Consider the following 23,783-nt stretch of genomic DNA (forward strand, 5'->3'; position numbering starts at 1 on the left):
TGCTATTGTGTAACTTTAGTTTTGAAATATTGTCTGAACATGGTTAAAAACTCATCTGGATTTTTCATTGTTCTTTCTTTTATTTGTTCAACTACAATAGCAATTAATAAATGAGTGCAAGTGGGAGGGGTAAAGCACGTGTATTAACAGCTCGAAGGAATGAAGCACGCGCTTATTATTATTTTTTATAATGATTTATGTTGTCGACGTAGGTGACATCTGGTGAAGTACATGAAGTTAGTAATCATGTTTAACCAATCTAACTCAGACCATTGTTTCCTGAAAACGCACTGTTGAACAAGGACTATATGAATGTCGCATGCTTTAAACTCACGATTTATTTGTTTCATCAAGTCTCGATTTGAACATGTAATGTTTCTAAAAGAAATTAAAAGATGACCTCGGTGGGCATAAAAAATGAAACACAAATACAGTAATTATAAGGATAATCTTTCCAATGAAAACAAAAAGGAACTTTGTTTCCCGGAAGTTGCAGTGTTAGTATGTTTGTTTATATCATTCATAATATTGGGTTGAGGAATAATTCGTGAGCGTTTTTTCAAGTTAAAAAAATATATTCATAAATGAAACGCTTTCGCAAAATATTTCATGTTATTTGGTAGATAATTTTTTGCTCTAATAGATGGTGTGTTTGATTTTCATATGTCTTTAATTTTTGCTTTCATTTTCAGCTCATTAAATGGAATGTCAAGTGGACAAAATCGAGCATTTTCGACACCATCTGCTTTTCGCATTTAATTTCTTGCAATTTCGTTTAAAACAATGCATACTATATACCTAGGTATTACATGAGATAAAGTATCATAATAAATGTTTTGGGTGTAATGTGTTCATGCATTGAAGTATTGTATAGTCTTGCATGTAATGCTTGAATGAAATTATTTAAAAACGCTCACGAATTATTCCTCAACCTAATACATAAATTAAGAAGACGAGGATTCATTGTTACAATATCTTGTCAGCTGTTAATCGGTAAAAACACAATAGTGAAGCGTGATGCTTAACCAATCACCAAGCCTTCAACTGTAAAAATACTTTAAAAAACATTATTAAATATGGTTTGCTTGTTGTTAAACATAAGGCTTTGTTCACCAGTGGTATCGAAACTTATCATTGAGTCACTGGAGGGAATATTAAATACAATATGATGTATACAGTAGAAGACTTGTTCTTAAGAATACCATGGAAATATTATATTTAAGGAAATGTTCATACAGATTTTCTTTATATAGTATGAAACTGGAAATTTGACCAGACTAAAATTAACGTATTTTTTTTATTAAACGTACTTTTATTTGAAAATATGCCTGGTTTCAAGTAACGAATAATATGCAAGTATTTTTAACACAAGCTGAAATACCGTAAACTAACGGAGAATATTTAAACTAAAACAATGTAATTACTTGAACATAAACTTTATTTCAAAATTTTATGTTTATAACAAAGTTTCTTCATAAACAACATTTACAAATTGTTTTCTATCTACCAACAAATAAAGATGTTAAGGTGATTCCACCCTTGAACACCCTACATCTCATTAACCATGAGAAAAACATGATTATTTGAGAAACAATGTAGTAATTTTTTACTTTAACCTTGAATCCCTCTACAATATTCAACATTTTCTAAAGCGTCAACCTGAAAAGACTGTACGAGATTGACTCGATAGACTGGGAGTAATTAAGCCTAACAGGTCTTTTACAAAATAGAAATAGGGTTAAACTCAATTTTGACTCCATTAGGACATACTTCATAGTTCATAGCGTTTACATACATATCTTGGTTAAAATAGGCTCGGAGAAATTAGAGTGCATATAAACAAACATTTCTTCTTTATATATGTATATATATATAGATAGATTTAACAGCTGAAATAGAACGGTAACTCCCGTGTTACATAAGTAATGTTAATCCACAACATTGGGTATTGGTGTTATAATAAGCTGATGTCATTGTCTTGCTATATTGTTATTAGACACAGTACTGAGTATTATTAGTCGTAAAAACTGGGTAAAACTATTTTGAATGGTTTATAAGTCCCTAACTGGTGACACGTAATCCCTTACTGGATAATATGTGCAAATAATATTTGTTTCATTGGTGTTAATTCACTCTATGAACCTTTCCAGTAAAATAAAAGAGTTATACTGTCACTTTAACTATATTTTCCTGTTGAACGCCAGGGCCTTTGCTCAGTACCAGAGTCCATCAGATCATGGAATATCACTGTTGACCAGGAATTTCTTTAGCACTGGAGTCCATCAGATCGTTGAATGACACTGTCGGCCGGGACGTTTTGTAACTAAAATTCCCCATTCTGAATATAAAGAATATCTATAGAATTACATACATGTTTTTTATTCTATATTGAATTCTAGAGAAGTTTGTTTAGTGATATTTTGATGTCATTAGAATGTATAAAAGAATGTCTAGTGGATTTTCATGGTTTCTCTGTCCACGTTTTGCTTTGTATACATGGCGAAACTGCAGCGTATGATTTGAAAAGCGTCGTAGACAAATAGGATTTTACGTATTTGTCGGTTTACAATACCAGTTAATCTCTATCCTTCTCTTACAGTATAATGTCAAGTTAATTAAAAGATTAGCGCTGCCAGAGTCTCTAAGTTCGGAAGAAATATTGATTGTTAGATGAAGATTATAGGACATTGTCCAGTATACCAAAAAACTCATTAGAAATTCTATACCACACTGAAGATTTTATTCCTCGTTTCGGATATTCACGTACAGCTCCCGAAAGACTAGTCGTCCCTAAGTTGAACTGATATGAGGTACAGGGAAAGCAATCAGTCAACAATACCCACCGTCAATAAAGTCAAATGTCTTGAAACGAACGGGGAGGTAGATAACTCGAGTCGTATAACCGATCCGGCTAAGTTCAAAAGTGTGTGAAGCTGTGATATGGGTGGATGAGATGTTTAATCATGTAAAAGTTCAGGGCTCCTTCAAAGATCCAGGCCAAAATGTCCATACATATGCGTGTATTTATAGTTTTTTAGTCAACAGTGCTCAAATGTGAGTGGGTTTCAAGTAATTGAAAATACTAGAGAGAAAGGTTCTGGTTTCTTTGTACCCATTATGAAGAAGCTCTTTGTTTTGAAGTTCTGGTGGCAGTATAAGGCTTCTTTATGGATTTTGTGGACCTTCCAAGTCATTTGAGCGCTTCACAAGTAGCGACATTTCATGTATAAGTTACTTGGTCATGGTTTGTACCTGATTTTGTTTGTTTTGCTTTTATCAGTGAATATCACCAATGTAACATCTGGTTATCCCTGAATAATGGAGATTTACTCTCTGAAAGAATTCTGGTTATTAAACTTCATAAGGTGTGATTACATATATACCAAATTCAATAACAATTGATATATTTTTGTAAAATAATTAACTTGCAAATTAAATCTATATGAACGATATGGCTTAATACCTACATGCTCAGCTACAATTAAGCAAATTCATCATTACAGGTATCACGCGGATTGGGGGTCACGCTTAAGAAGTTATGAGTGAAAAATCATATTTGTTGAAATTAACCGATTAAAGTTATACAATATCTATTCTTATCGTACAATATCTAAAACAAAATGTTTACGTTCAAAGTAACTTGATAAACTTGAATCTTACTTTATTGCACTCTCTTCCATTGTTATTACTCACCAACCAGAAAAGTTAAAAGAATCGCTAGAGAAATTGATTCTATATATTCAGAGAAAGAGTTACGACTAAAAAAAAATCGAGACCGATTTTAAATTCATAATATGCCTGATTTAGTCACTTGTCACTTTAACAAATCGTGCTACAGGTTTGAATAATGAATATTACTAAAGACATAACGGAAGCTTACATTTCTGACTGGGTTCGGTGTGTAGCAAAATATACATTCAACAAACCTGCAGATTTATTAGAAAAAACAATAACAATAATAAAACTTCTGATTTTTTTGGGTTCTTCTACACAAGATGGTCTTAACCAGAACCTTGAACTCTTCAAACAAAATAATACCAAGGTTAATATTAGAAGACAACATCCATTCTTCATTCCGTTCAAAACTCAGGAGGTCTATATTGCAACTCATAACTCTTATATATATGTAAAAATATTTTTAAGAGGCATTTAACTTGAATTTATTTTGTTTCCATCGGTTAAAGGTCTCCTCGAAGCAGAGTAACAGCTGTTCCTCAGCCTTAAAACACCTTTGAAATACCTAATTTTACTAAAATATTTAAAAAAATATTAAAATCCGTTAAAAACACCAGGTTTGAAGTAAATTAACACCATAAGTGAAACAACATGCACCATATTTCGCGCAAAGGTACTCGAGGACTATCTGCGCTAGCCGGCCCTAATTTAGCATTGTAAGTCTAGAGGGAAGGCAACTAGCTAATCATCACCACCAATCGCCAACTCTTGGGCTACTCTTTTACCAACGAATAGTGAGATTGATCGAAGCACGGCTAAAAGGGCGAGCATGTTTGGTGTGACGGGGGTTCGATTATGACAAAACTACTAAACCTTTATTCCGACAATAGTAAAGGCAATCAGCTTTCTTTAATTATCGCCAACTTCTGGGCTACTCTTTACTAACGAATAGTGGGATTGGCCGTCACACTATAACGCCATCACGGCTAAAAGGACAATCACATTCGGTGCCAGATTTCGATCCCACAATTCACAGGTTTTACATTGAGCGTCTTAACCATCAAGCCATGCTAGGCCAATATCTATCGTAGTTTGTAGGTGATTATGTAAAAATATTTCATAAAAATGTATAGATTGATACTCCCAACAAAAGAAAGCACACGAGTATTTTCATGTAGAAACATACTCATTTATTTTTTTACCGCTGGAAGTAAACCCATTTGAAACAGTTTATATCAATATTAATTATATAAATATATAAAATTTCGATTAAGCCTTTTAATTTTTTTAAACAGAAAATCAGTGAAGGAAGCAACTAGAATTGCTGTGGGCAGAATTGTTGGATACACAAGAAGAAATGCAAATTGCTTCATATGTGTTTTGTCCAGCAAAACAATAAAATTGAGAATTTGGTTATTCGACATTTTCTTGGGAAAAGTCAAAGTATAATACATTTGTAGTATGAATTTTGAGTAACGATCTTTAATTGCAATTGTAACCTTACATTCACCACCACAAAATTAATGTTGCGATGGTCATTAAACTTTCGTTGACAATGGACCAATGACATTATTGCGTCTTAAAATTCATTTGTTAAAAGAAAAAAAGAGCAAAATACAGTCGTAAATTATTATTTTAAACATATATGACATATATTTTAATACATGCTAGTTTTACAAATTTTGAGGCGACGTTTCTGGCTCGATAGTGACGATTTCGAAGCCGAAACGTCGTCTCTAAATCAAGAAAAACAACACTAAATGTCCATAGAGCTGGAAAACTCAGCCAAATAGAACATGTGTTACTTACTATAGTAAGTTCTTGTCGTATACACTGGATTAATGAGATCTCTGCTGGTTATTAATCTAGTTTTAAAATATCCCTGTAATTCAATAAACTTGTACGTTTATGGAATTGGGATTGAAAAGTACAATGGTGTAATAAGGAGTTGGAACGAGGTGGTACTTGGCTAGACATGTAGATTTTACAATGAGAAGGTATAAGGAGATGCTAATAGCATCTCCCATGTTGCCAAAGGCAGTTCAATCTAGGGAGGTCAGGGGTTATGCCTCGCAGAAAATCAATATAATAATATAATTTACAGTTTTTATACAAGTCAAATATGTGAAAGTGAATGTGCTATAGCATTGCCAGTTCCGATGCCTCTGAAGTATTTTATAAAATTACTTGATCACGTGACGAAGTTACTGTTGTGAGTATTTAAGTAACTTTTGACCAGAAAGCGGAAAATATACGTGTCTTGAAAACCCGTATATACCTTGACTTTCAAAAGAGGTTTGATAGTGTATATATAATATCATTGAAACTGCTTGTGGTTTGCAGGATTTTCGCACAGACAGCTGAAGTGATGGTGATAGTTACACTGTGAAAATCACTTACGTCCTGATCCACTGTGAATATTACTTATATTACATACACGGACTTTGAAAGGGGTTAGAGTGAGTATCCCAACTGTTCCTGATCCACTGTGAATATTACTGGTGTTACATATACGGACGTTGAAAGGGGTTAGAGTGAGTATTCTGACTGTTCCTGACCCACTGTGAATATTACTTATGTTACATACACGGACTTTGAAAGGGGTTAGAGTGAGTATTCTGACTGTTCCTGATCATCACGTGTAATAACATTAGTTTTTTTCCTGAATACACAAATAGCAAGTGTAATCGATTTAATTAACTAATTGCCAAGGAAAAAGAAAGAGGTCACGAATGTAAACTTAACCATTATAGGTCTCTCAAAAAGACCTAAAACCTAACAAGGGTCATAAGAATCACAAGACAGGGGCATCATTAGTTTCCCCACATAAATCATATTGTATATGTGGCTATCATTTTATTCTAGCGACATGCGTAATTTGTGGAAATCATGAGAAGTGAGAAATTAAGTTAATAGTGAGGAAGTGGCCAAATATTGTAATACATTTTTTGCTATTATATAAAGGCTAAGTAACAAAAAAATTTGTTTTGAAACAAGAATCAAAGTGGGGTCTAATGAAGAAAATTAAATGACCCATAAACTAGTTGTAATATCGAATTTGAAACCACAGATTCTAAAACCACAGCTCAGATTAATATAGATTTATACTTGGCGTCTGCTATAATTCATTTAATAATAATGGACAAAATTACAACTGTGATAAGGGCATGTCATTTCTTGACATATGGTTCAGGAAATATGAAAATACCACTTATTATAAGTTACATGGTTAGGACGGTATTGATGGTTGGTAGATGCCACGTAAATCTTATACTAAAAGTACAGCTCAAATTGTAAATAGTTGTTTTTTTTAATTTCGTGCAAAGCTACACAAGGGCTATCTGGGCTAACCGTCCCTAATTTAACAGGAAATGTAAGACTAGAGGAAAGGAAGCGAGTCATCACCACTCACCGCCAGCTCTTGGGCTACTATTTTACTAACTAATAGTGGGATTTATCGTGACATTATAATGCCCCTACGGCTGAAAGGGCGAGCATGTTTGGTGTGACGAGAAGTCGAGTGCCTTAACCACTTGGCCACGCCGGACCGAATAGTAAGTGAAATAGCACTACACGAAAACAAGTGTTTTGAAGTAACAAAGCTATTTTTACTGAAAAAATATATAAACGGACTTCACAGAATAAATAATAAAAAGTATTCATGTTTACACTATCATTAATATATTTAGTTTCTCTATTGTTTGAACACTCTTTTCATCATAAAACCGTATTTTTAAACACGAAATAAATATTGTTCCAAATCCGAGATGTAAGGATGAAAAATTTAAAATCATCGAATCACTCTCGCAAGACAAAACAGCCATGGGAAGTTTTATCGGTCATAAATTAAACAGCATTAACCAAACCAAAAAAGTCATAAAAATGTTAGAGTAAAAGTAATATCCTGTCATTTGTATTGTTTAAGGCATTATGACGTCATCTAATGACCATTCTTAACTCTCTAAATAAAATACTGATTCGTTCATCTTCTATAAAGATGGCCAAGCACGTATAGCTTATCCATCCAGGAACTGTCCATGTTGAATATAAATAAGAACAGCTTTAGATTTCAAGTTTTATGAGTGATTCCTATTGGTATAACAAACATTAACTTACTGTCTAATTTCCTAATGAAGTTTGTATATATATATATGTGTGTGTGTGTGTGTGTGTGTGTGTGTGTGTGACGTCGCCATATAATACTCAAAAGAGTCTATTTCAATACAACCACAACTAACTTGCATACGTTATGACACATTAAATCATAAATTTATTGATGTTGTCATTAAACCATCAAAGATAATTTCAGTATACAAACAGAACGACACAGTTTAGACTAAATTTGCTGTGAAAAACGACTTGAGTAGTTGAAACTCCTTTGGAACGTTATATATTACTGCAACATATTCACATGACATAAAAAAACAGCTTTTGAAATTATTTTTTGCCATAAAATGATAGCGTAATATTACACCGGAATATTGCCTAAACTGTTTAGATAAGGTTTACGTTATCACCAACATCATGAACTACAGGTTTATAAAGTTTGCTGAACTGGTAACTTTTTAAAAGAAGTAATACTGCTTTCTTCAGACTTAAGTGACAATTTTATACTTTACGTTTGAGCTTACAGAGTTGTTCTGTTGTTTCACAACTTGAAATGAAAACGAAACGATCGCCATTTCCATGACAATCCGGTTTCTCTCTCATGGTTGGTGTAAACTAAAGTAAGAATACGAACATTCAATGAACTGTAACAGAATAAGAATTGAAAAACGTTAGAATATTTTTTATTATAGCAAAATTGAAAACCACCCGTTATTATTAAAATATTAAAGAATGGTTAAACTCAGTTACTGTGTTTTAGTACTTTGTTTTCGGATTCTTATTCATAGATCTTTAAATATAGATCAGTTTAAACATAAACCTGTATTACTCGATGTACGTCAAGATTATCACGTTCTGTCGGCTTACTATTTTGAACTGGTCCCATTTAGAGAAACGGAGCTTGTTCACTGAAAAAAAATAAATTATTATGCAACTTACAGTTCGGTAAAAACATGGATAAGAATGAATAGCCATCTCAACTAAATGTTATAGTAGTGACTACCAAGCCTATTTTTCTATAACTTCTACCTGGCATAAATTCACTGTTTACAATACATATAGTTATCGCAATACTAGGGTTAAGGAAGGCGTTAAGATGCACCATAACCAAAGTAACTTCATCATTTGTAGCAATTTACATACTAACGGGTTTTTAAGTATAGTTATTATATCAATAGAGTCAAGTCTTCAACTGATATATCACGTATGGTAAAACGTATCATTAAAGACAGAAACTTACACTAGTATCATTAATATATTTTTCTTTATATATATCACTCTACAATCTTCTACAGGTTTACTGTTTCTTCTTTCTACGAATGGAAATACAGTCAGTGTTAACATCGTTCCAGAACATTATCCAACTTTGAAAGAAGAACTTGTATGAATATGATTATCACTCTTCGTAACTATATCCCAAAAGTCTGTTGCTTTCTGAGATGAAGATAAGACCTTCTAAAAATGTGCCTATCTCTCACACCACAGCTGCTGCGCACAAAGAAAAATACAGTATGAATAATCATAATCCTTCTAAGAGTATACTAACTCCCCTTGCTAATGATACCGAAGGTGAAGACAGAAAATATAACCAGTCCTTCTAAAATTGTACCCAGTTAAAGTTACAAACCCAAAGTAACTCAACCATCCATCTTCCAAATCAAATTTCCATATAATAGAGGTGCTGAAACTTCCTTGGCAGTTTCCATGTTCTATTAATCACTTGAAACATATACAGTAGGACATTCCAAGGTTTAGACAAACGTAACCCTGAAGCCCAAATGGGAAGTGGGAAGTGACTAGTTGGAGGAGGGGTTTCAATTGAAGGCGAAAAAGTGAACGATATTACTTTGTACGTTAATATAAACTTGGATAACTAAAGCTCTCTACTTCCATCTGATGAGAGTTTTACCCAATAGGAGTATCATTCTTATCACGAAAGTCCACGTATTCTGAGAAGTCAATGGAGAAATCATGTTACCAATTTCTTTTTAGTCTAAGGTAAAAAATTATTTCATTAGCAATAGTCATTACCTATACTCAGGTACGCCTTTGGGTAAAAACCTGAGAACAATGATACTAAACACAAGTGCTATTATCTTGTGGTCCCTAAAAATTACAATTGAGACCAGTAAAAACACAGTTCTCACCACCAAACCTTTTACCATGTATCTTCATTTGTTAATACTTTAAAAATAAGATTTGATTAAATCTCTACTGATTGAGTTACATACCAGCCGCATGTATTTTTTATTGTCCATTATTGACTCCAAGTTCTCCAATCACTTTTGTATATTTGTTTTTCAATAAGGCTTCTTCCTCACTATCCACTACATCCCCTCTCCTTTTCTGTAAGTCCAAGGTTTCTCCCCTTCTTGCTGAGTTGTAGCATGTTCGTCAATCAGCTTCTAGAAGTTTATATCTCATGGGCAGGAATGGACTGAAAAGAAACGGCGTTTCGAGAATGTTTATACCAAATAAAAATAATAACTACCCTTTAAGTAATAAATTAAGAATACTAAAAATAAAATGCCAAATGAATAAAAAACATATTTTTATAAACTCTATAAATAGACAAGAGTGTGCTTATTAAAGTAATTAATGGAACCTTTGTTTTAACCAAAATATTATTCAGAACTAGAACTAACACGCACTCTGTCAAAATATATGTAATTTCGTTTCGATTGTTGCATCTTTTAGTATCGGAAGGAGGAGTGAAGCTTATTAATGTAAATTTACAATAATTTGACACATTCTAGAAACTTCTCTGTACAGTTCAATTTTACGTCCTTTGAAGAATGGGGGATACCAGTAATTGTATTTTGCTAGCATTAAACAATATAAGTTTCGTTTACTTTTGAATATCGTACGCAAGTAAGCCGAAGCCTGAGGTTTACCTTGAAAAGCTATTTCTTATTGTATGATTTCATCAAAAATATTTCATCAGTACAAAACCCTAAGGCAGAATATGGGCATTATGGATGGATAGCTCGACTACCAATCTACGGATCACAGGATTGAAACCGTCACCAATTATACTCGCCCTTTCAACTATCGGGTATTATAACTTACAGGCGTTTCTACGATTCGTAATATAAGGTTTTCGTTTCTACCTTGGGAAGGACGATTGTATTGTGCCCCGTTTGCGTATTAAGTGTGTCTTTATGTGAAATACCTTATTCAGAATGTACCACAGCATTCGCAGTGGAGTTTTCTTGATTAGTACACTTACGGTGGTGCTTGGTAGTTAGAGCGTTCAGTTCGCGAGTTCGAATTCCGTTACTCAACACGCTTGCCTTTTCAGCCGTGAAAGCGTCATAGTAAGAAGGTTAATCCCACTTTTCATTGTTAAAGGAATAGCCCAAGAAACGGTGAGTGATGTTGACTAGCTGCTTTTTCTCTAGTGTATCACATCTAAAGAAGGGACAACTAGCGCAGATAGCTCTGGTGTAGCATTGTGCAGAATTAAAAAACCAAAAGAAATGTGACGTCGTTTGTTTTACCATGAAACTGATGTTCTAATTTCAGAGAATGATTTTTGTATTACCTTGAAGAGACATTGATGTCAATGTAGTATCTGTTACGTAGGTAAACTGGTTTATAAGCGATTATAAAAGTCAAGATAATCGAAAACCTAAGAGGTATGCTTATCAAGTACATTTTGGACAGGCGACAAAAACTTTATGCCACAGGCAAAAGTCAGGCATCAAACTGGCCAGATGAGTTGCAGAGTTAAAAATGGAAACTACACTACGTGACTTGCAGTGTACGAAAGCTAAGAAATAACTTACTACAGAATGGCACAGTAAATTTCTTTAATTTTTTTATATAATAAAAATCCACTCACAATGTACTGTACAGTGTAAGAAAAAATATATGTACATCCTCTACAACTAACAATAATCTTTACATTTTCTTGTCTTTGAACTTTGTTCACTCAGCTAATGTTATAAAGCATAATTTTGTTATGCACAAACCCAGGAGGGCCTAGAAAACAGAAGAACCGCACATCGTAGCGACGAGTGGCAAAATGAAACTTGTGATGAAATAAGTAAATACAAAAATAAATCAACTGTGCTCGTAACTATAGAGGGAAAACAGACGTATAAAACTGGCCACTAAATTATTCAAGAGTATCTTGGTTTGGTTTGTTTGGAATTTCGCACAAAGCTACTCGAGGGCTATCTGTGCTAGCCGTCCCTAATTTAGCAGTGTAAGACTAGAGGGAAGGCAGCTAGTCATCACCACCCACCGCCAACTCTTGGGCTACTCTTTTACCAACGAATAGTGGGATTGACCGTCACATTATAACGCCCCCACGGCTGGGAGGGCGAGCATGTTTGGCGCGACTTGGGCGCGAACCCGCGACCCTCAGATTACGAAGCGCACGCCTTAACGCGCTAGGCCATGCCAGGCCCTCAAGAGTATCTGATTACAAAAATTGACCACTAAACTATTCAAGACTAATTATACAAAACCTGCTTAGCTATTCTTTCAAGTAATTAATGTGCTAATTCAGAATTTTTTTTTTCTTATTACTTCTTGATCGACATTTTAGAATGAAAATATCTTTCTTTGATCGGTAAGAATGCGACAAACCTCATTACTGTTGCTGAATTATCAAAAGTAAGTTTCAGACATTTCCAACACGTTTTTTAAAGTTATGTACAAACGTTTTAGGACTCAGTAAAACATAGATTTTATATGTGCTGACATACAACCAAGATTTTGTAGCGTTTTTAATGACACTATTATTGACCACTAGTTATCTCAAATTTGAAAACATCCAACACAAAAACTTTTCATCACTTATCACTGGTCTGCAATGGTTTTATTGTCTTGGAAATATCACATGTTTCATGGTAATTCATCTTCGCTGAATCCAAAAATGATATCCATTTTTCTCTAACACGTAGAGATTTTTTTACAAACGTCATATCGCAATACATAAAATGTTTGAGACTAAAAGATGTATATTTTACAATAAAAAAGAAATAAGGATGAATAATGATGCATAATTGTTTGACGTCAATGTTCTTTCCTTTTCTTCAGTTTGTTTGTAGTTTAGTTAACAAACACAGTAATAAAATATGTTCATTGTGGTGAAGTAAATAATAATTTGATCTAAGTAAGAGTTTTTTATTTCCTATTTGTAAAAAGTCCTTACACGTTAGAAAACATTGAATATTATTTTCGAAATCTACGTAGCTGAATTATAAATAAATTGTTATTAAAACTGAAATAACTTTTATGAAATACAACTTCGCAGGCCTGTGATAACTCAAAGTAGAAATACTTTAATACTAATCTATGTTTTCGAAAGGGTAGTTTATTATAATTATAAATACCTGTTTTGTTATTTTTGTATTATCAGACTATCTGCTGAGTCCACCGAGGGGTATCGAACTCTTGATTTTAGCGTTATAAAAATAATGTAGATACGTGCCCTTTATCAATGAATTATTGTTACACAAATTTTTCTAAATTGCAGAACCAAAGACATGTTAGTTTATTGTTTATCATTCTTAACATCTGTACTTTTATTATAGGAGGCCCGGCATGGCCAGGTGGGTTAAGGCGTGCGACTCGTAATCTGAGGGTCGCGGGTTCGCATTCTCGTCGCACCAAATATGCTCGTCTTTTCAGCCGTGGGAGCGTTATAATGTTACGATCAATCCCACTATTCGTTGGTAAAAGAGTAGCCCAAGTGTTGGCGATGGGTGTTGATGACTAGCTGCCTTCCCTCTAGTCTTACACTGCTAAATTAGGGACGGCTAGCACAGATAGCCCTCGAGTAGCTTTGCGCGAAATTCAAAAAACAAACAAACAATCATTATAGGAGGAAGCAGAAATAAGATAAATTAGTTAAAAGAAGAAACATTAATCGAGACTCTAAACGAAAATTACTGACAGTAACTTACACTTAACCGAAATTCTAAACTAAAGTGACTTTTTCAAGTACTACTGTTTTTATGATTTTTTCTTTAAAGCAAATTTGCTTTACTTTAAGAAAAGAATGTTCATTAACCTTCCACCCTTTATCAGAAATACTTGATAAGACAAGAATCTGTCAATTTACTCTATTAAGTAGTAAATTTTAACTCCACTGACTCTTCAGGAATGCTACCTTTACTAGGTAAGGAGATGAAATCCTCAAAGGACAGCTTACAAAAATATGTTTATGGAAATTTTTGTATAGTCGGAATAAATGGATGTGCACACTCCATAAACAGAGGCCAGGCATGGCCACATGAGTAGGGCGCTTGAATCGTAACCCGAGGGTCGCGGGCTCTAATCCCCGTCACACCAAACATGCTCGCTTTTTCAGCTGTGAAGGCGTTATAATTTGACAGTCAATCTTACTATTCGTTGGTAAAAGAGTAGTCCAAGAGTTAGCGATGGGTGGTGATGACTACCTGCCTTCCGTCTGGTCTTACACTTCTAAATTAGGGACAGCTAGCGCAGATAGCCCTCATGTAGCTTTGCGTGAAATTAAAAAAAAAAAAACACCACAAACAGAAACCATTACACGTTTGAATAATGTATTGTCCTTTAGTACTTTCAAATATTGTACCCTTATTTTATTTATTAAATAACTACACTTTACTATCTTCAATCTTCTCACCATTGCACCCAAATAACATAAATACACAACAGCTAAAGACTTACTTAATATACAAATACGATAAATTTCTCACTATTACACCCACATGTTACTCACATAGAACTAAAATCTCAACATATTACTACCATAAACGCATTTTTAATATCAAATATTTTATTGATATTATTATCACATATTTTTTTCCTTAATCTTTCACATTATCACTACGTTACCAATATTTCCCCAGCACGTCTTGATATACTATTACTGTTTCGCAATTATACCAACAGAGTATGTGGCGGTACCTGAGGTAATGTGGATAGTAGATACGCCAGATAATCGGAGTTTGTTTTTGCTAGGAGCCCTTGAGTGAAAGGAAAGGATAATATGTTATAATATGTTAATTACACTGCATCTGCCAACGAGGCTTTTAAGTCAACACCAAGTTCATCAGGTCAAAGGACACAATAGTGACCTAGGCATTTTATATACTATTACTTTTCATTAACAGTAACTCTTATGGTGTGAACCAGATTAAGCAACTGAGTTGTGATTATTATTAATTTTTAGTTGAGTCATTTACAACTTGTCCCTTGGTGGGACAACACTGACATTTGAGATTCTATTTCCCGCAGTGGACGCAGCGGTTAAATCAGTACAGCTGTTTTTTAAAAGAAACAACCACATTTATTTTAGGGTTAGAATTTAACAAAAATTATTACTTAATTTATTTTTTGCAGCATTAAAACTGATTATATTACTAAAATGTTATTTTCACCACTTTTGATAGTGAGGACTCCTCAACTTTTGCTATTTTTTACATCTATTCATAGCAGGTTTACGGATTATTCGTTCACGAATATAAGAAATAATACAAGTGTAATTGTAATTCCATTGCACACTCAAGAGCCATGGCTTAAACATCATGCATAATCTACCCTGCAAGGCTAATAATAACACTACTACTACGCATATCAATATCCCACATCCCCTAATTTAGGTGAAATTTTGAAATATGTTCTAAAAAACTACATCAGTTGACTTCTGTTGAGCTTTTGGTAACGTATTTGATTCTAATAATAAAAATATTACAGTTGCTATCGAACGCATATATATTCTTGAAATTTTCAAGGAAATATTATGAAATTAGAAAAGGTACAAACAAAAACATCTTAAAAGAAAATATAAGGCAACACGCTCTTTTGTAAAATTTTATAACTATAATTTCTAAATTCCTTGCGACATCAGTACAAATGAGATAACTTTTGATACAGATTATTAATACGCACATCCGTGGTCTTCAGTTCAATCAAATGATTTGTTTGTTTTTTAATTTCACGCAAAACTACACGAAAGCTATCTGCATTAGCCGTCCCTAGCTTAGCAGTGCAAGATTGGAGGGAAGGCAGCTAGCCATCAACACCCACCGCCATCTCTTGGGCTACTCGTTTACCAACGAATAGTGGGTTTGACTGTCCCATATAATACCCCTACGCATGAAACAACGAGCATGTTTGGTGTGACAGGGACTGTACTTTCAATAATGAAAAATAAATAAAAACTCTCAATTAAAGTACAAACATTTTTCAAAGGGGATTAAAAACGTAGCAAGTGATGTAACAGAAACAGGTTATTTGTATTCCTTTTATTTATGTTGTTTTTGTTGTTTTTTTAATGTCGCACAAAGCTACTTGAGGGCTATCTGTGCTAGCCGTCCCTAATTTAGCAGTGTTAGACTAGAAGGAAGGCAGCTAGTCATCACCACCCACCGCCAACTCTTGGGCTACTCTTTTACCAACGAATAGTGGGATTTACCGTCACTTTATAACGCTCCCACGGCTGAAAGGGCGAGCATGTTTGGTGCGACCGGGATTCGAACGCCTTAACCCGCTTGACCATGCCGGGCCGTCTTTTATTCATGAATTAGAAACTTTTCTAGTTCAAGGTCCATAATTAATTCTATACTTTCTGGATAAGTTTCATTATTTTCGTCACCTGCTAGTACAGCGGTAAGTCTACGGATTTACAATGCTAAAATCAGGGGTTCGATTCCCCTCGGTGGACTCAGCAGATAACCCGAGGTGGCTTTGCTAAATGAAAATAAACATACTCATTATTTTCAGTTATTCATCAAAGCTACTTAACGTCAATCGGGTAATTCTTAATAAACTAAACTAGAGGGAAGACATTTAGTTGGTATAATCCTCTTCCAGCTCTTGATCTATTGTTGTGTGACAGTATACTGGAATTTGATTGTCTTTGTTATAACGCACCTGCGGCCCCCAAAACAGAGCGCTTTTGTGTAGGGGAGGGGAATAGTAGGTCAACGATAAACCTGCAGATACCTGCATGTACGTTGTCGGACATGCCAATCATTGAGCCACACTCTGCCTAATTTTTTTTTATTATTTATAACAAAGGTGATTTACTAATTCTAAAGTAATTTGTTATAAAACTGCATAATGTTTGAGGTATTTGTACTTAATATTAAGTAGGCATTTGGTACCAAAAGATCGATATATCAAATGTTATGTCTTAAAAGTATTTCGCTCGCTCCATCCCACTTTAGAGACATGAAATTTCTGTATCTAACATTGAATACTTTTTCTGTCATCGTTGTCGTACCGAAAGGATTAAAGGTGAAAAGTTATTTTAAATGAACCAAGTATTTCTATGATAATAGACCAACTTATTATTAACTATTTTTTCTAATCGTCATATCCACTGCAAAGGTATTTTAACTTTCACTGTTTTCCAACAGTAGTCGTATCACAAGATATTCGGCCCGGCATGGCCAGGTGGTTAAGGCACTCGACTCGTAATCTGAGGGATTGCGAGTTTGAATTCCCGTCACACCAAATATGCTCATCTTTTCAGCCGTGGGAGCGTTATAATGTGGCAATCAATCTCATTATTTCACTATTTGTTGGTAAATAAGTTGGCGGTGGGTAGTGATAACTAGTTGCCTTCCCTCTAGTCTTATACTGCTAAATTAGGGACGGCTAGCATAGATAGCCCTCGTGTAGCTTTGTGCGAAATTAAAAACAAACAAACAAACACAAGATGTTTTTAATTTTAATGAACTCTCTAGCATTTTGTATAGATTATTTTGTAGCTTTAAATCTCTTTCTTGAGCCCCAGTCGTTTGAAACCTATAATGTCTTTATTGCAGTATCAGTGTCCCTTACCACGTCCAAATTATAGTTTCCATATGCTGGACTATTCTAACAAAAATTTTTTGGATGAATTTTATTTGGTGACTGATGTGGCACAAAGCATTCGATTAGATGAGGCGGTTTGGTTGTATTCCCCAAATTTTTGTACAGGCATGTCTGAAACTATACAATCTTAAAAAGCATATGCTTTGTATATACTAAAATTATCAATTGGGAATAAAACCATCAAATGTGCAACAAAATCTAGGGGAGGAGGATTGAGTTTAGTTGGAAGCTTCCCCCAAGCACTGCCCTACAGAAGAAATAAAAACCTCTTTATTGTGTACATTACCTTTGTGTATGTTCAATAGCACAAAGGTACTGTCCTCTATTTCGTCTAGAAAGGAACTGAACTTAAATCTGTATTTTTACTATTCTGTTTGCCTCTTGGTAGCATAGCGGGAACTCTGAGGGATTAAAATTCTAAAAATTGGGTTTCGATATCCACAATGGACACAGCACACATAATCCATTGTGTGATTTTGAGCTTAACAACTAACAAAAAATTTTAATCACAATAAAATTATCTGATGCTAGATTCACTGATTCATCATATCAAAGGGTAAAGATACCAAAAAAATAAAAAATAATTCGGAATCACAAATGCATTTATTTTTATTACAGAAAATAACATTCTCAAAATTAGATAAGACAGACCAACACTGAATCAAGTTAAAAGTGAATTAAAATTTTCTTACTGCGATTTAAAGTTTATATATATGTTTTACACATAAATGTAAAATTTTCTTAATTGACTATGTGTTACCCATATTCAATGATATTTGTTCTGCATACCCCGATTTGTATTATTCCATACATACAAACAACAGAAGAAAGATATTTTATGGATTTCTTGTACATCAGTAAGAGGTTTGTGACTGAGCTTGAGCTTCTGTCACTGCAAGTTTTGACAAATATTACTATCTTAATGTTTAAGGACTTGGTGAGGCAAGTTTAATGCCAAATTTTGAAGTTCTGGATATTCTATTTTATCTTACTTCACGCTTTTTTTGCAGATGAGTTCATTTTTATACGCACTTTTAGCTTTTTCTGTGATTAATTTTCCTTTGTGCACTCTAATAGCACTTTTGAATTATCGTATATTCTTGTATGGGCCTTTGCAACTTTCTGTGAAGTAATCTTGACAAAGACCATAGAAAGGAAGAAGCCATAAAGATACAAAAACTAAAACCAGATTGTGTATATTTGATAATCCTTGGAGCTTTTACAGAATTGAATGCATTATATTAAAACGATTTTGAGTATGCGTGTCAACAAGCAACATGACAAGATCACGAAGAAATGGATTGTATCAGGACAACATTTTTATATTGATCGCTTTTGGAAAGATTATGTAAAATCCTGTTTCGATGTAAAATATTCATACACTCGGTTCATAAAGATGTGTTCAGATTAAGTATTTACAAGAAAAAAACCTACAACACTGTATTCCCCAAATTTTTGTACAAGCATCTCTAAAATTGTACAATCTTAAAAGTATATGGTTTTTACACACTAAAATTATCAATTGGAAATAAAATAATCAAATGTGCAAAAGATCTAAGGGAAACAAAGAAATAGTTGAGAATCTGGTGGCAAAATCCCTTTACATATGTTAGACAGAAATACGCAAGATAATGAAGAAAGGTATTAATTTGAAAAGGAGACAAATTACACCAATGATTGTTGTGAAGTATAACATGGTTAGATATAATTCCAATTACTCACACATCTTTGGATTAATAACTCTAAGACAAACCGGAAAATGGTGAGAATTGTATCATAATGTAGACCTGTTTAACTAGTTGATTAAAAGAGCCATGAATGTTTTGTCGTATCTGAACAAGATAATAGGATCACACATATCTCATTCAGCGTGATAATACCACATTCATCTCATGCTCTAGATTGAATGTTTCCAAAATGTATTTTAACTACCTCAGAACCTAACTCTCGAGGTCAGTGAACTGTATTTCAGAACTGCTGGTATGACCTTAACCTTAAGATGACTTAGGAAGGTCGAAATGTTGTTCTCTCCTTATCAATAAAAGTGTTAATACCCATACCAGCCGTTCCGAGATACATTTTTATTTCAAGTGGGTTTCTCGTCATCAAGGTTAATGAACTGCTCTGAAGCGTTTCTGAAAGATGTATGAGATAAAAACGATAGGCTCTGAAGTGCAACTACATGAAGAGTGACAGACAATACCGCCACATGCGCACCAGTGGTTAGAATATAGCGAGTCCTGATAACACTTTAAAATGTTCAATTCCTATACTTACGGCAAAACAGTGTAAAAATATACAGAGCAGTGACAGTTAGCAAATTAATATTTTTAATGTAAATAGTGTAACGGATTTACTATTTTATATTTATTTAAATATCGATGTTTGTTTCAGTTAATTACATATTTAGAAGTATATGTAACTTGTACTGTTAAATATATATTGCGAATTTTCCGCCTATTCACTAAATTTGTAGAAGATTCTTGAGTTTAATAATCAACAAGATATGTTTTACGAAAGCACCGTTTTACTGAAAGTACTGATGTACTGAACAGTACATCATCAGTACTGTTTCCGTAGCTGAAATTTCTAGAAATTCTCCTCTGAAACTTATAAAATAAATCAACGCGATACACGAAGAAACAATATATAATGTAGGTTTGCTACAGTTGGTATATTATAAATCTCGGAAGCTATAACTGTGATAAACGCTTATTAATCGGGATACTACAGAAGTTTGACAGGAATGTTTATAGATTTCGAACATTTCAAACCGTTTAACTTCGGCAGATTACCATCGGACGAAATTAATTCGCTCATCGTGAACCTTCGATTAAAATATTCAGTTCCAGAACAGATAGAAGTCTAAATATTGTTTGTAAGTTTCTAAAACCTTTGTATGTAAGTTATTACATATAATAACTATTTGTGATAACTACTATTACAAACTATATTATTGCTCGAATATTAAAATATATTTGTATTAAGAAAAAGCCATGTGTATCAATCCTGTTGGCAAGTGTCATAAATTTGACACATCTCTATATTCAAGTAACTCCTAAGTACAAATAACAATTTAATTCAGTTTCAGACTATTCTAAATTGTAATACATAACGTAATGAACTGGAAATTCGTCCGGGATAAATTATAATACATACCAATAGCGTTTCAAAAATGTTTTTACCTATAAAATCCAGAGTTTGATATAACCATGAATTTATGAAGCTTTGTATATTTGGTGGGTGCTAGAAAATCACTATAATAACAATACTGAGTCTTCACAGGCTTATTTATAATTACCAGGAAAATATTAATACCGGATTTGCCTAAAGGACAGGCATCTATATAAATAAATATACATAGTGTATATTAATAGAATACGAATACCATACCAACACAAGTTAATCATAATTATATATTTAAATCTGATTACTGTAAAATTACGCACCAGGTGATTTAAAAGATACGCATTATTTCTAAAAAAGAGTATCGTTAAAACGAATTAGCATATCGGTACGTATTATGTACACAAGCACACACATTCTAGTACCTCTAATGTGTTGATATGCATTGTAATGGATTTACCGTTATACTTTTATTTCAATACCTACGTTTGTTTTAGTTTGATGCATGTAACGTATATTGTTGGATATGTATTGCGCAAGTCCTGCCTGTTCTCTAAATCTGTACAAGATTCTTGAGAGTAAGAATCAACTAAATTAGTTTTACGAAACCGCTAGCATGTTTTCGAAGAATTTTGAACGTTCGAGAATATTACGTGATTGGTATATAAAAGCAAGCCATCAAAAGACGTCGAGTTTATAAATTGACGCGTCAAGAGACAGTTTAATATTGTTGGTTTGCTACAGTTAGTATACTATAAGCCTCGGAAGCTATAACTGTGATTCACTCTTATTAATCGGAAAGCTACTGGATTTGACCAGGAACGTTTATAGATTTCGAGCATTACAAACCGGGCAATTTCAGGGAATTAACTTCTGATGTTAGTATTTCTACGACGACATTAGATATTGTCATCGGGATAAACTCACATGTGAATAATAGAGTTAGCTATCATTTCCCTCAAGTGAAGTGTATATGTGTAGCAACATACAAGTAATTTGCGCTTTGTTGACCTGGGCCATTGATAAAACTTTTAGTTCAAGACTATATTGAAGACTGAATATTGTTAGTGAGTTTGTAAAATTTGTGTATATAAATAATTATCTGTAATAACCGTTATTATAAATTGTACATTTTTTTTTTTATATTACAATATATATGTGTTACGAAATAAGCTGTGTGAATCAGTTCTGTTGCTAAGCCCCCCACTGGTACAACGGTAAGTCTACGAATTTACAATTCTAAAATCAGGTGCTTGATTCTCCTCCTTGGTGAACTAAGCAGATAACCCAATATTGTTTTGCTATAAGAAAACATGCACACACACTTCTGTCAATAAATATTATAAATTTGATACATATTGACATTTAATTAACTTCTAAATTAAAATTTCCGGTTATTTGAAGTCGTAATACATTAACATAAAAAATCGAAGATTGTCCGGGATGAATTATTATACGTAACAGTATGAATGACTGAAGAGAAACATCGTGGCATCAGTTTCTTGTTATAATTGAACCTGATAACCAGTTTTATCAAACGAAGTATACCAGGTTATCTAAACGATTTTAAGAAAAATATATTTCAACGAATCATATGCACGCTTTTCATTCGATCTAGTACCATCATGGCGTCAAACAATTTCGTGTACGGGTGTGACCACTTCCAGAACGAGATAATGGATAAAATAAGTCTTTGGCATAAGCCGAATTCCGGAGATGGTGATAAAGATGACTGTGTGTATAGCTAGATAAGAGGTTATTTCAAAGCAGAAACGTTGTTTTAAACGTTGAAAATCTTAAACAGGACACACTTCAGTACAGCGTTTGTGGCTGTACTGTATATTATACTTTCGCCAAAAACAGTATCTGATATTACATCATATCGAACTAGAATTCCTGAACATGTATTGTATAACGTAGGCTTTAAACATTCATCAACCATTAGATAATATGAATCAGTGATGACGATGACCGAAGAAGGTCGAAACGTTGTTCGTTCCTCTACGTAAAATATTTTCTCAACCCAAACGAGCCGTTTTTACATATATATTAGATAATATGATTCCAGGCATTTCTTACGTGAGAGTATATATTCTACCACATTGAGTCCGAGGCAAAATTATTTTCGTTTGCTTGTTTTTTTTTTTATTTTACGCAAAGCTACACGAAGGCTATCTGCGCTAGCCGTCACTAACTTAGCAGTGTAAGACCAGAGGAAAGGCAGCTAATCATCACCACCCATCACTAGTTCTTGGGCTACTCTTTTACAAACGAATAGTGAGGTTGACCGCACATTATAACGCCCTCACGGCCGAAAGGGCGAGCATGTTTGGTGTGACGGGGATTTGAACTCGCCACCCTCAGATTACGAGTTGAGTGCCTTAACCACATGGCCATGTCGGGCCTAATTATCTTCGTATAAAACACTGTACTTTGAAATGGCCTTCATAAAATTATAATATTATATTATTGTTTCATCAAAGTGAAATCTGCAGTATGTTACCATTAGAATTGAAATTGAAATAAGATTAGAGTTTATTGAAAACGTTTCTCAATATCTGCTTTGTTTTACTTTCGTTCAGAAAAACACTTCAATTTACATATCGATAGATATGCACAGTAGTATCAGGGGTTCGATTCCTCTCAGTGGACACAGCAGATAGCTTGATGTGGCTTTTTCTAAAAGAAACACACATACACACGCATTGTAGTGGAACAAATTATTTATATCAAATGCGTGTTAATAATGCTAAAGAAACTTACAAATTAAGCAGATAACTGTGTATTTTAAACAAAAAATCTTTAGAGTGAAAAACCAATTATTAGATAATAAGTCGCATAGTCGGGAAAGTAAATCAGAAGAGTTACTTATACACTGTAAAGAACTCGATGCATTAGGGTTACTATAATTTGAGTCCTATGTTTGTTATAAGTGGGAGCCTAGTCAATAGCGTGACTGAAGAAAAGGAACTTGTAGAGATGGAATACGTCACTCAGCCATCGAACTAGTGCTTTGATGCTAGCTGTAAAGTCAATAGAATCCAATGTGTATT

The 23,783-nt window shown here is 33.7% G+C and overlaps 1 long non-coding RNA gene across 2 annotated transcripts in view; it reads right to left on the reverse strand.

Annotated features, from left to right (window-relative positions):
- Nucleotides 1–4,937: 4,937 nt before the first annotated feature.
- Nucleotides 4,938–23,783, reverse strand: part of LOC143233122 (uncharacterized) — a 79,593-nt gene continuing 60,747 nt past the window's right edge. The window contains exons 3-4 of one of the 2 annotated variants that reach the window (XR_013017994.1): nucleotides 10,014–10,219; nucleotides 4,938–8,690 (exon numbers count right to left, since the gene is read on the reverse strand). This is a non-coding gene — a long non-coding RNA (uncharacterized LOC143233122). The remainder of the gene's footprint in view (nucleotides 8,691–10,013; nucleotides 10,220–23,783) is intronic. The other variant, XR_013017993.1, reaches the window with a different exon arrangement.

The sequence above is a fragment of the Tachypleus tridentatus genome, chromosome 12 (genome assembly GCF_004210375.1).
Source record: "Tachypleus tridentatus isolate NWPU-2018 chromosome 12, ASM421037v1, whole genome shotgun sequence".
Taxonomy (NCBI): Eukaryota; Metazoa; Arthropoda; class Merostomata; order Xiphosura; family Limulidae; genus Tachypleus; species Tachypleus tridentatus.